The 12,073-nt window shown below is 36.4% G+C and overlaps 1 protein-coding gene across 1 annotated transcript in view; it reads left to right on the top strand.

Annotated features, from left to right (window-relative positions):
* Positions 1-12,073, top strand: part of AHI1 (Abelson helper integration site 1) — a 240,372-nt gene that overhangs the window by 81,555 nt on the left and 146,744 nt on the right. The window lies entirely within an intron of this gene.

Here is a 12,073-nt window from a genome sequence, read left to right as displayed (position 1 = left end):
TGTGTTAATTCTTATACAAAAATAAATGGTTTTTATACTCTTTAGTTTGTTTAATATACCATTCACCATTCTTGCTAAGATGATTTACACACAATGTCATAAGTACATAAATAAATAAATATGCATTTAGATAACGTTGTGAAACTATTTGGACAGAATGTCTTAAATTAGTGAAATGCAGGTGGTTAAGCTTCCTACATTAACACAGTGTGAATCGGTTAATGTTTGTGATAAGTGCTAAGTTGTTAAACAATTGAATTAAGCTGTAAACCTGAAGTTTTGATCATAGTATGAATCTTATTTCTTTATAGGTGAGTTATTTTAGAGAATATATGTAAGTTTGAGATTTATCTTGTTTTAAAGAATTTTACAGAGAAGAAATAATGAATTTCTGTAACACATATTCAAATTTACAGAACACTATTACTAATGGTGAATTGTTAAACAACACAATACCATTTACTATTACAATCAATTTAGCAAAAGTCAATACTGCCTGATCACAGGAAAAGACAAGTGGATTTCTCAAATCATCCAGTGTCCAAATTTGTTGTCTAGTTCAAACATAGGTCCTGAGACAAGTCTTTCTTTTATACATTTTTACTCTTCACAGAAAAAATAAGAGTTATACCTCATTACTCTGTAACTGGGGCTGTTATTCAGGAAATAGGTATACAGTTATTTCCTCAAACTCTTAAGGAGTTTCACAACAGTTTTCATTCAATTTCTAATTTGCTTTTGAAATTTTCACTACAAATGCAATTTCAAGCTCCACCTTTATCTTTTTTCTTCGGTTTGCTTTTTTGTCTTTGATACAAGTTCATCATTAGATTAGGTTTGTCCATTTATTTTTTTCAACAGTAGGTTTTTAGCCTAAGGAGTCCATTCTAGAATCATATGTAGGAAGAGCCAAGTCTTTGAAAGCATTGGTTTTAGGCTCCGTTCTCTTTCTTTGGTGGTCTTGCACAAGCCTTCCTGGTGCTCCGATTTCCCTGTCTAGTGAATGGTCCTACTGTTGCTGTTCAGTTGCTCAGTTGTGTCTGACTCTGCAACTGCACGGACTGCCAGGCTGCCCTGTCCTTCACCACCTCCCGGAGCTTGCTCAAACTCATGTCCATTGAGTTGGTGATGCCATCCAACCATCTCATCCTCTGTCGTCCCCTTCTCCTGCCTTCAATCTTTCCCAGCTTCAGGGTCTTTTCCAGTGAGTTGGCTCTTCGCCTCAGGTGGCCACAGTATTGGAACTTCCGCTTCAGCATCAGTCCTTCCAGTGAATATTCAGGGCTGATTTCCTTTAGGATTGACTGATTTGACCTCCTTGCTGTCCAGGGGACTCTCAAGAATCTTTTCCTGCACCACAGTTTGAAGGCATCAGTTCTTCAGGGCTCAGCCTTGTTTATTATCCAGCTCTCAGATCTGTACATGACTACTGGAAAAATCATAGCTTTGACTATATGGACCTTTGTAGGCAAAGTAGTGTCTCTGCTTTTTAATACGCTGTCTAGGTTTGTCATTGCTTTTCTTCTGAGAAGCAAGCGTCTTTTAATTTCATGGCTACAGTCATCTTCCACATTGATTTGGGACTGTGGTCCTACTACTACTGCTATTACCTGTCCTGCCTGCAAGAGTTGTTTGTGAAGATGCCATGAGATAGGAACTGTGAAACTACTTTGTAAGTTGGTAGAAAGTGAAAATGAAGTTGCTCAGTCATGTCCAACTCTTTGCATCCCCATGGACTGTGTAGCCTACCAGGCTCCTCTGTCCATGGGATTTTCCAGGCAATAGTACTGGAGTGGATTGCCATTTCCTTCTCCAGGGGATCTTCCCAACCCAGGGATCGAACCCAGGTCTCCCGCATTGTAGACAGACGCTTTACCGTCTGAGCCACCAGCAAAGTCAGGTAAGTTGATAAGGACCATATTAAAACAAAAAAGATAAAATGGACAGTTATGCTCATCCAACCAGTATACACTTGACTTTATGGGAACTTTTGTTTTCATATGCTGATAGCATCTCTTTGGAATGAAACTGAAAACAGGGGTTTTTTTTTTTTCTTTCTTTCTTTCTGTTAGCCTTTTCCTTTTATATCTTTCTAGCTCAGTTGTTTTAGAAAATAAATGCATAAAATTAAGAACATCATGTTATTTCCACACTGTCTTAATGTAGAGGAGGGATTTCCATGGTGTTTTAGAAATTTAAATGTTCAAATAATACACATATTAAAATTATTTTTGCAGCGTCAGTTCATTTTTGATATACTGACTTATCTTTATGAGCAAAACTCAAAAGGCTTCAACACATTTTCCCAACTCATCGCTGCCTATCTTTAAAAAGAAGCATCCTAAGAAAACGTTACGTACTCTCAAGCAATTGAAGATTTAGCACAGTTCTCATAAATGGTATATAACTATGAAAAAAAGGAAAGTTGTTTCAGACTCTGTTTTACTCATTAAATACAAGCCAGAATCATGAAGTCTTTGAATTTTTTTCAGTGAAAATTATGGTATTTATTACTGATCTATTATAGTTTTACCTTATATTTTATTTATCTTTTAACACAGAACTATTTTGCTCAAATTTTCTTGTCTGAAAATAAAGTTTGCATGTAGTTTTACATAAGTGTTTTCATGATATTAAAATTGAAAGATCTAAAACAGTTACATGATTTTTTAAAATTGTGTTTATCAGAGCCACTGATACGTTTAGGCAATTTTCAAGGAAAATGGAGCAAGTTCTTTTTTTTTTATTTTTTAATCAGCTAAATAAGCTGTGAATGAGACCACAATGGTAGCTAAATGTATCATCCATCTTTCAGTTCTAGCAAAATCTGTGAAGAGTCAGCAAGCATCTTTCCCTGTTAAGCATATGTTCAGGTTGTGGTCTTCTGGGTCTTTCATTCTACTGACTTTTTGCTTTTTTTGGTAAGAAATATGATTTTTACTTTCAGAAGGCAGTTGTATTTGCCTGATGTTGAAAGAGTTAATCATCTAGTAATACAAAATTTAGTCACAAGGTACCACAAATAATGTACTTTTAGGATTCCCATAATAACAGAGTACTAGTCAGAGAAACGGCTTCTCCTGAATTAAATTTATGAAGCTAGACTTTAGCAATTAATGTTCTGTTATTAATCAATACTTGCCTACCTCAGAATGTAGGATCCTGTTCTACATTTATTGGTAATTACATCTGATACGAAGCATTTTGCATGGACCTGGTACTATTTTAAGCACTTTACATGTATTTAAGTTTTCACGATAATCTTATGAGGTTGGTGCCATAATTATCCCTCTTTTATGGGAACCAGGACTTGGATCCATACAGTCTGGACTTGGAATACATGCTTTCATTTACTACACAAAACTTTTTAGCAGATTTCCTGAAATATTAGCTTTTGATTGTCTAATATGCAAACCTTTTTTTGTTCCTATAAAACCATTTATTCTTCATCTCTGTGAAACATGTGATTTTTTTGTATTATCTGTACTTTGTGGGAAGTAGAGTTGGAGACCTATTTGTCTTTATTTTAAGTGGTACCTAGGAGAAGGCAATGGCATCCCACTCCAGTACTCTTGCCTGGAAAATCCCGTGGATGGGGGAGCCTGGAAGGCTGCAATCCATGGGGTCGCTGAGGGTCGGACACAACTGAGCGACTTCACTCTTGCTTTTCACTTTCATGCATTGGAGAAGGAAATGGCAACTCACTCCAGTGTTCTTGCCTGGAGAATCCCAGAGACGGAGGAGCCTGGTGGGCTGCCATCTGTGGGGTCGCACAGAGTCAGACACGACTGAAGAGACGCAGCAGCAGGCAGAATGCTGACATGTATTGAATATACATGTAGTATTTTATGTAGGATCAAGCCTAGTTTTCAGAGTTGTCAGCATTGTGTAATAATTCCAGGTAGTGAGCCTAATTTTTCTCTAGGTGGCAGTATGTCCTCTGAGTCAGCATTAACTCTGGAGTGCTTTTCCGTCATTGTGTTTGAGACAAAGCAGATCTTTATTGAGCATCTATTGTGTGCCAGGTTGAACAGGGCTGTGAAACCCAGGAATCAGAACCATGTGCTTTTCCTATCTTTCATACTTCCTAAGTAGTTCATTAAACCTCTGGGAGAATTATAGTTGAACTGAAAAGCAACCTACTGTTGACACTAAACATGATTTTATTTATAGGATTCATATTTATTAATGATCACCTCTGTTGGTCATTGTTGATAGGTGTATTTTTCACATTGTGACATGCTTTACCAGAGTTCATGTGATATATACCTTTACATTCCTATAAAATTTTTGTTATAGAACTTGCCTAGTAACAATAAGCCCATGGTGTTTATTTGTAAGGTCCTATACCTAACCTGTCATATTACTGATGTGCAGTAAATCCATAGAACAGAATTATCCACCCTTAAATTTTATAAAAATAAAGAATGAAAGACATGATCAATATGATTAGTTAGTAAATTTGGGTCTAATAATAATAGTGGTAGTTGTAGTAGCTAACATTTATCAAGTATTTCTGCTATCAAGCATTTATTTGTTTATTTATTAAGTATTCCCTACTCTAATTAGCATTTTACATACATTATCTTTACAGTCTTTCCCAGTCCTCACAAGGTAGATGCCAGTATTATCCTCATTTTGCAGATGGTAAAACTGATGGCCAGGGAAATCAACCTGAATGACGTCACACAGTTGATAAAATGATGTCACTTGCCAGACTGTCTAACTCCAGAGCCTGTGTTTTTAAAACATTAAACTATCTGCTACACTACTAATTTAGTTTTTGTATTTTGTATTTCATGAAGTAACTGAAGAAGGTAGCCATATATACCTGTGGTGAAATGTAGCGTTTGTTTTCAATTTTAATAGGAAGACCCCTAAAAATTAAAACTTTGGTTGTCTAGTATCATTATTAATTGTTCACTCCTTTGCAAATGTTGGAGATAATTATAATACATTAAGCCATTATATTCTCAGTATAGTCCAAAATATGAATTTTATTTATTATGTAATATTAAATTTTATTTTAATTAATATTTTAATATAACTACTTTTAAAATATCTTTGCAATAAAGTAGTGTCTAGTTGAAATTTGACATCTGTGGTTCTGTGTATAAATTAATGGCGTTCTTGAAGTACAAATTATGAATGATTCAAAAACAGATATTAATATTATACTTGGATAATATTATCCTTATATATTCTATAATATAAGGATAATATATATATCCTATAATATAAGGATAATATAATCCTTATATTTGGATAAGATTAAGCTGTAACATATGTAACTGTCTGTAGGTTAACATTTTGGATATCTGTTATTAGATTAGTAGGAGAAATTAAGATCGCATGGCAACCTACTCCAGTATTCTTGCCTGGAGAACCCTTTGGACAGAGAAGTCTGGTGGGCTATGTACGGTCCAGAGCATAGCATAGAGTTGAACACGGCTGAAGTGATTTATCACGTATGCATGCCAAATGTTAAGACATATTAAAGCCACCTGTTTCTTGGTCATGTCGTGAAGCATCTGTTTTAATATTACAGACACGATGAATACTCTGATAGAAAGCTTGTGTCATTTACGGATGCAGGGCCTGTGGAAAATGTAGTCAAGTTAATGGATTTGAGCACAAATCAGAGCGCTGAATTCCTGTCCAGGCATTTTGTTATTCTTACATTGGTGCTTTTTAAAATACCACCAAAACAAAAAAAATGGTACTGTTCGAAATAGACAACAGTGTGGAGGGAAAGGCTGAAGAAGGAACTAGAGCATTTTGGTTCTAGACAGAAGGATATCACTTTCTATTTGACACTGGTCAAAAAGTTTATCATTTCTACATGTGTTTTTTCACCTGAAAAATTAAAATAATTTTCTATCTTATCTCAGTGTTCTGTTAAAGGATAAAATGAAACTAGAAAGCAAAGATATGGAGCATTGATATACGGAGCAGTCTACAGCTGGAAAATCCTAGCTGTTTTCTGTAGCAGTAAACTGTTTATTTCTCTAGTTTTGAAGTCTGGGAAGTCCAAGATCAAGGGACTGACAGATTCCATGTCCAGTGAGAGCCCACTTTCTGATTCATAGATAGCACCTTTTAGCTGTTACTTCATATGGTGGAAGGGGCAAGGGAGCTCTCTGAGGCCTCTTATATAAGGGCACTAAGGCCATTCATGAGGGCTCTGCTCTCATGACCTAATCACCTTCCCAAAGCCTCACCTCCTAATATCATCATCTTGGGAGTTAGGACTTCAGGATAGGAATTGTAGGGGAACGTAACCATTCAGACCACAGAAATTCTCTTCAGGAAGCAAACGTGAAAGGAAAAGGAGGAGGCTGCTACGTAACTGCAGAAAGCTGAGACACTAAAGCAGTAGACTCACCAGCTTATAGTAATAGTATCATAATTAGAAATAGAAATATTTATAAGGTATCTGGGCTTCCCAGGTGGTGCTAGTAGTGAAGAACCCGCCTGCCAATGCAGAGACAGACAAAGACACAGGTTCAGTCCCTGGATTGGGAAGGTCCCCTGGAGGAGAGCATGGCAACCCACTCCAGTATTCTTGCCTGGAGAGTCCCATGGACAGAGGAGCCTGGTGGGCCACATCCACGGGGTTGCAAAGAGTCGGACATGACTAAAGCGACTTAGGATGCATGCACGCATAAGGTATCCAGTAAGATAATTATGTACAGTAACAGGGCTACGTGTAATAGCAGATGTTGACCAAAGGTATTAAATGTTGAACCAAAAGGAAATCTTACTGTTAATATAGTGTAAAAGAAAGACTGTGCTATTTTTTAGTTATATTTTTATTATGAAGTTAATAACATAAGTACACATAAATTTTAATAATGGCAAACCTTGTATTCTCTTCAAATACAAAAGGCACAGGATTAAAATATCTTATTTCCTCCATTCTTCCTCCTATAAAGATAAAAATCTCCTGAGCAAACCACTTTATTTTTTATGATTAAGCCCAGAACATACACAAAAGCACTGAACTTATATATATAAATCAGGATAGAGTGTCAGTTGTGAAAACATTTTAAGAACTTTTAAAATTATGTAAAATGTAGAATCCTAAATTTTATATGAAAGAAGATAAATTTAGAAGTATTTTGGATATAGGAAGGAAAGGAAATGACACAAAAGTTGTCACCTTTGTGTTCTCAGCACCTTGTCCATTGCTTTGCAGTACCACTCAGCACACAGCATGAATTTCTTGTTGACCTCCAAAACTTCAGACCCCTAAAAGGCAGGCAGTGTCTTTGTATTCCCAGGGCCTGCTCTAGTGTACCTCTCAGAGTCATGGAAGGATAGGGATGAGACTGTTAGAACTGTGAGTTTTCGACATAATTAGTTAGGTTAGAGCTAAATTAACATGAGAAAATGGCAAAGTGAAGAGGTACAGTTATCAAATTGCAACATCATACTCTAATTGTGGCCTATATAATAATGATTTAGAAAGCTTTAAGTGTTAGAAGCATAGAGCTTAAAGGAATTTCAGAAACCACCTATTATAATCTATTTTATAATGAAATAATCTGCACAGTCTTGTACAAACAGATATTTCTAGTGGGTAGAGAAGGAGAAAGAATGCAATAACTAGTAAGCAGCCTGTTTGTAGTACCTGAGAAACTGGGTCTTTATGAATATTACTGGACTTCCCTGGTGGCTCAGACAGTAAAGCGTCTGTCTACAGTGTGGGAGACCTGGGTTCGATCCCTGGGTTGGGAAGATCCCCTGGAGAAGGAAATGGCAATTCACTCCAGTACTATTGCCTGGAAAATCCCATGGACAGAGGAGCCTGGTAGATTACAGTCCATCGGGTCGCAAAGAGTCGGACACAACTGAGCGACTTCACTTTCACTTCACATGAATGTTATTGGAGATTGTTTTATGACTCTTCACAGAACTAGAGGAGCTAAAGATAAAGTAGGGTGTTAATTTGACTCCTTGAAATCTAGTCAGATAGCTTTTCTACAGAAAATTCCCTTTAGACAATAGAAATAAGAATTCATAATTGCATGGGATTTATTTTTGTTATCTGCATCCATTTAGGCCTTTTTAATCCTTTCTGAAAGGCATCTTAATGCTTGGAAAAATAAAGAAACACTTAGGCAATGCCTTTTGTAATTTTACTAGTTAGATAACTTTCTTTTTTAAAAAAGGAAAAATGTTTAGCATAGCATAATGCTTAAAAAATACAGTCTGGCAAAAGGAATAACATATTACCAAAATCCTACTATCCTACTATTCTGTATAGCTGTTGCTTATATTAGCATTGGTACTTCTAATGAAGTGAAATCATGTTTACCTAATGTGTATTTGTGGGCTTCCTTGTTGGCTTAGTGGTAAAGAATCCACCTGCCAATGCAGGAGACGAGGGTTCAATTCCTGCGTTGGGAAGATCCCCTGGAGAAGGAAATGCAAACCACTCCAGTATTCTTGCCTGGGAAATCCTATGGACAGAGGAGCCCGGCAGGCTATAGTCCACGGGGTCGCAAAAGAGTCAGACACAGCTTAGTGACTAAACGACCCAAGGAGTCAGAAAATGCCATTAATTAGTTAAACCCAGTTTTACTTTCCAGTCATAGTAGCAGAACCTGATGAAACGTTAAAAGGCCAATTTTATTTTTTTAACTTTTTATTTTGTATTGGAATATAGCCAATTAACAATGTTGTGATAGTTTCAGGTGGACAGCAAAGGGAGTCAGCCTTACAAATGCATGTATCCATTCTCCCCAAACTCCCACCACCCAGCCTGCCACATAGCACTAAGCAGAGTTCTCTAGGCTATACAGTAGGGAAAGGACAATTTTAGAAGGCAAAGATCATGGAACATGATTTTTACATCTTGATTCATTCATCCCTGACTGATACTAGTGTTAAACCTCCAGTCTTTGAGCGCTTTTCTTCTATAGCTTCAAAGTTTCTCTTTGTTCTTTAAACAGTCTTCTATTTGAGGTAGATAAATGTTCTGAGTGTTAGGAAAAGAAATCCAAACTGTGTACTGAAAGATAATAGTCAGACCCACAAAAATCTAAGTGTTGGCACAGCTACACTTCCAACTGAGAACAGTAATTGGTGCTGAGGAATGCGCATCACTACAAGGGTGAGTGGTAAGGTGGTTTCCTTCAATTTTGTCCCCTGGTTTTTACCACTATCAAAGTCTGCAGGCAGAGAGCCCCTACTGTCCTTGAACTATTCCTCACTTAGAACCTGTGAATGAAGTAGTCGGAATGAAGTAGTACATGAATATAAAGATTAAAGACCTAAAATTGTTTATACATGCTCTCTCAAGTCCATTCTTCTTTAAACCAAGGTTGATTCCTTTTTTTTTTCTTTTTTTTTTTTTAGTTTTTTAGTTTTTTAATTTTAAAATCTTTAATTCTTACATGTGTTCCCAAACATGAACCCCCCTCCCACCTCTCTCCCCATAACATCTCTATGGGTCATCCCCATGCACCAGCCCCAAGCATGCTGTATCCTGCGTCAGACATAGACTGGCGATTCAATTCTTACATGATAGTATACATGATAGAATGCCATTCTCCCAAATCATCCTACCCTCTCCCTCTCCCTCTGAGTCCAAAAGTCCGTTATACACAGCTGTGTCTTTTTTCCTGTCTTGCATACAGGGTCATCATTGCCATCTTTCTAAATTCCATATATATGTGTTAGTATACTGTATTGGTGTTTTTCTTTCTGGCTTACTTCACTCTGTATAATCGGCTCCAGTTTCATCCATCTCATCAGAACTGATTCAAATGAATTCTTTTTAACGGCTGAGTAATACTCCATTGTGTATATGTACCACAGCTTTCTTATCCATTCATCTGCTGATGGACATCTAGGTTGTTTCCATGTCCTGGCTATTATAAACAGTGCTGCGATGAACACTGGGGTACATGTGTCTCTTTCAATTCTGGTTTCCTCGGTGTGTATGCCCAGCAGTGGGATTGCTGGGTCATAAGGTAGTTCTATTTGCAATTTTTTAAGGAATCTCCACACTGTTCTCCATAGTGGCTGTACTAGTTTGCATTCCCACGAACAGTGTAAGAGGGTTGCCTTTTCTCCACACCCTCTCCAGCATTTATTGCTTGCAGATTTTTGGATCGCAGCCATTCTGACTGGTGTGAAGTGGTACCTCATTGTGGTTTTGATTTGCATTTCTCTGATAATGAGTGATGTTGAGCATCTTTTCATGTGTTTGTTAGCCATCTGTACGTCTTCTTTGGAGAAATGTCTATTTAGTTCTTTGGCCCATTTTTTGATTGGGTCGTTTATTTTTCTGGAATTGAGCTGCAAAAGTTGCTTGTATATTTTTGAGATTAGTTGTTTGTCAGTTGCTTCATTTGCTATTATTTTCTCCCATTCAGAAGGCTGTCTTTTCACCTTGCTTATATTTTCCTTTGTTGTGCAGAAGCTTTTAATTTTAATTAGATCTGATTTGTTTATTTTTGCTTTTATTTCCAGAATTCTGGGAGGTGGATCATAGAGGATCCTGCTGTGATTTATGTCTGAGAGTGTTTTGCCTATGTTCTCCTCTAGGAGTTTTATAGTTTCTGGTCTTACATTTAGATCTTTAATCCATTTTGAGTTTATTTTTGTGTGGGGTGTTAGAAAGTGATCTAGTTTCATTCTTTTACAAGTGGTTGACCAGTTTTCCCAGCACCACTTGTTAAAGAGATTGTCTTTACTCCATTGTATATTCTTGCCTCCTTTGTCAAAGATAAGGTGTCCATATGTGTGTGGATTTATCTCTGGGCTTTCTATTTTGTTCCATTGATCTATATGTCTGTCTTTGTGCCAGTACCATACTGTTTTGATGACTGTGGCTTTGTAGTAGAGCCTGAAGTCAGGCAAGTTGATTCCTCCAGTTCCATTCTTCTTTCTCAAGATTGCTTTGGCAATTCGAGGTTTTTTGTATTTCCATACAAATCTTGAAATTATTTGTTCTAGTTCTGTGAAAAATATGGCTGGTAGCTTGATAGGGATTGCATTGAATTTGTAAATTCCTTTGGGTAGTATACTCATTTTCACTATATTGATTCTTCCGATCCATGAACATGGTATATTTCTCCATCTATTAGTGTCCTCTTTGATTTCTTTCACCAGTGTTTTATAGTTTTCTATATATAGGTCTTTAGTTTCTTTAGGTAGATATATTCCTAAGTATTTTATTCTTTTCATTGCAATGGTGAATGGAATTGTTTCCTTAATTTCTTTTTCTACTTTCTCTTTTGTATATTCATGATACTGCTTTATAAACTTTTTTCTTCTGATTAATAATATATTGTGAGAAACTTTCCATCGTGATAATTATACATATGTACATAATTTTAGTGGCTGAATTCCGTTTCATTAAATGAATACACTGATTTATTTAAACAACTGTTGTTGCACAATTCCACTGTTATATGTTTTTCATTATTTTAAGCAATACTTTAGTACACACCTGCCTACCCTTACTCAGTTTATTCCTTGGGAAAAAAATATCTTGAGGTACAGTGGGTTAGTGGAATAGGCAATAAAAGAAACAGAACTTTCCAATTTGCCTTTTTCTCCTTATTTCTGCTTTAATTATTAGTAAGGTTGGCTATATAGTTCTTGTTTTGTGATTTTTCTATAACTGTCATTTGCCCATTTTTCTGTTGGATTATTTATTTTTAATTGATTTGGTGGAGATTCTGAATAATAACCCCTTCTATCACTTTGTTAGCACTTTTATTGAGGTATAACTGACAATAAACTGTATGTATATATTTTTTCTTTTTAGATTTTTTTTTTAGTGTGGACCATTTTAAAGTTTTTATTGAATTTGGGGATTTTAGCTCCATAACCAGGGATCCACCTTGCATTGTAAGGCAGAATTTTAATCACTGTACCTCCAGGGACGTCCCCCTAAACTGCATATATTTTAAAAGTACACGCTGATAAGTCAAGTCATATTTATGTACTTGTAAGACTATCACCTCAATCAAGATAATGAACATATCCATCTTCCCCCAAAGTTACTTTGTGCTCCTTAGTCATCTCCCTACCTCCTCCTCCCATGAGGCAAACA

This window comes from Budorcas taxicolor, chromosome 9 (assembly GCF_023091745.1).
Source record: "Budorcas taxicolor isolate Tak-1 chromosome 9, Takin1.1, whole genome shotgun sequence".
In the NCBI taxonomy this organism is placed as follows: domain Eukaryota; kingdom Metazoa; phylum Chordata; class Mammalia; order Artiodactyla; family Bovidae; genus Budorcas; species Budorcas taxicolor.
The sequence above is the reverse complement of the archived record's forward strand: the minus strand, read 5'-3'. Positions and strand labels throughout refer to the sequence as shown.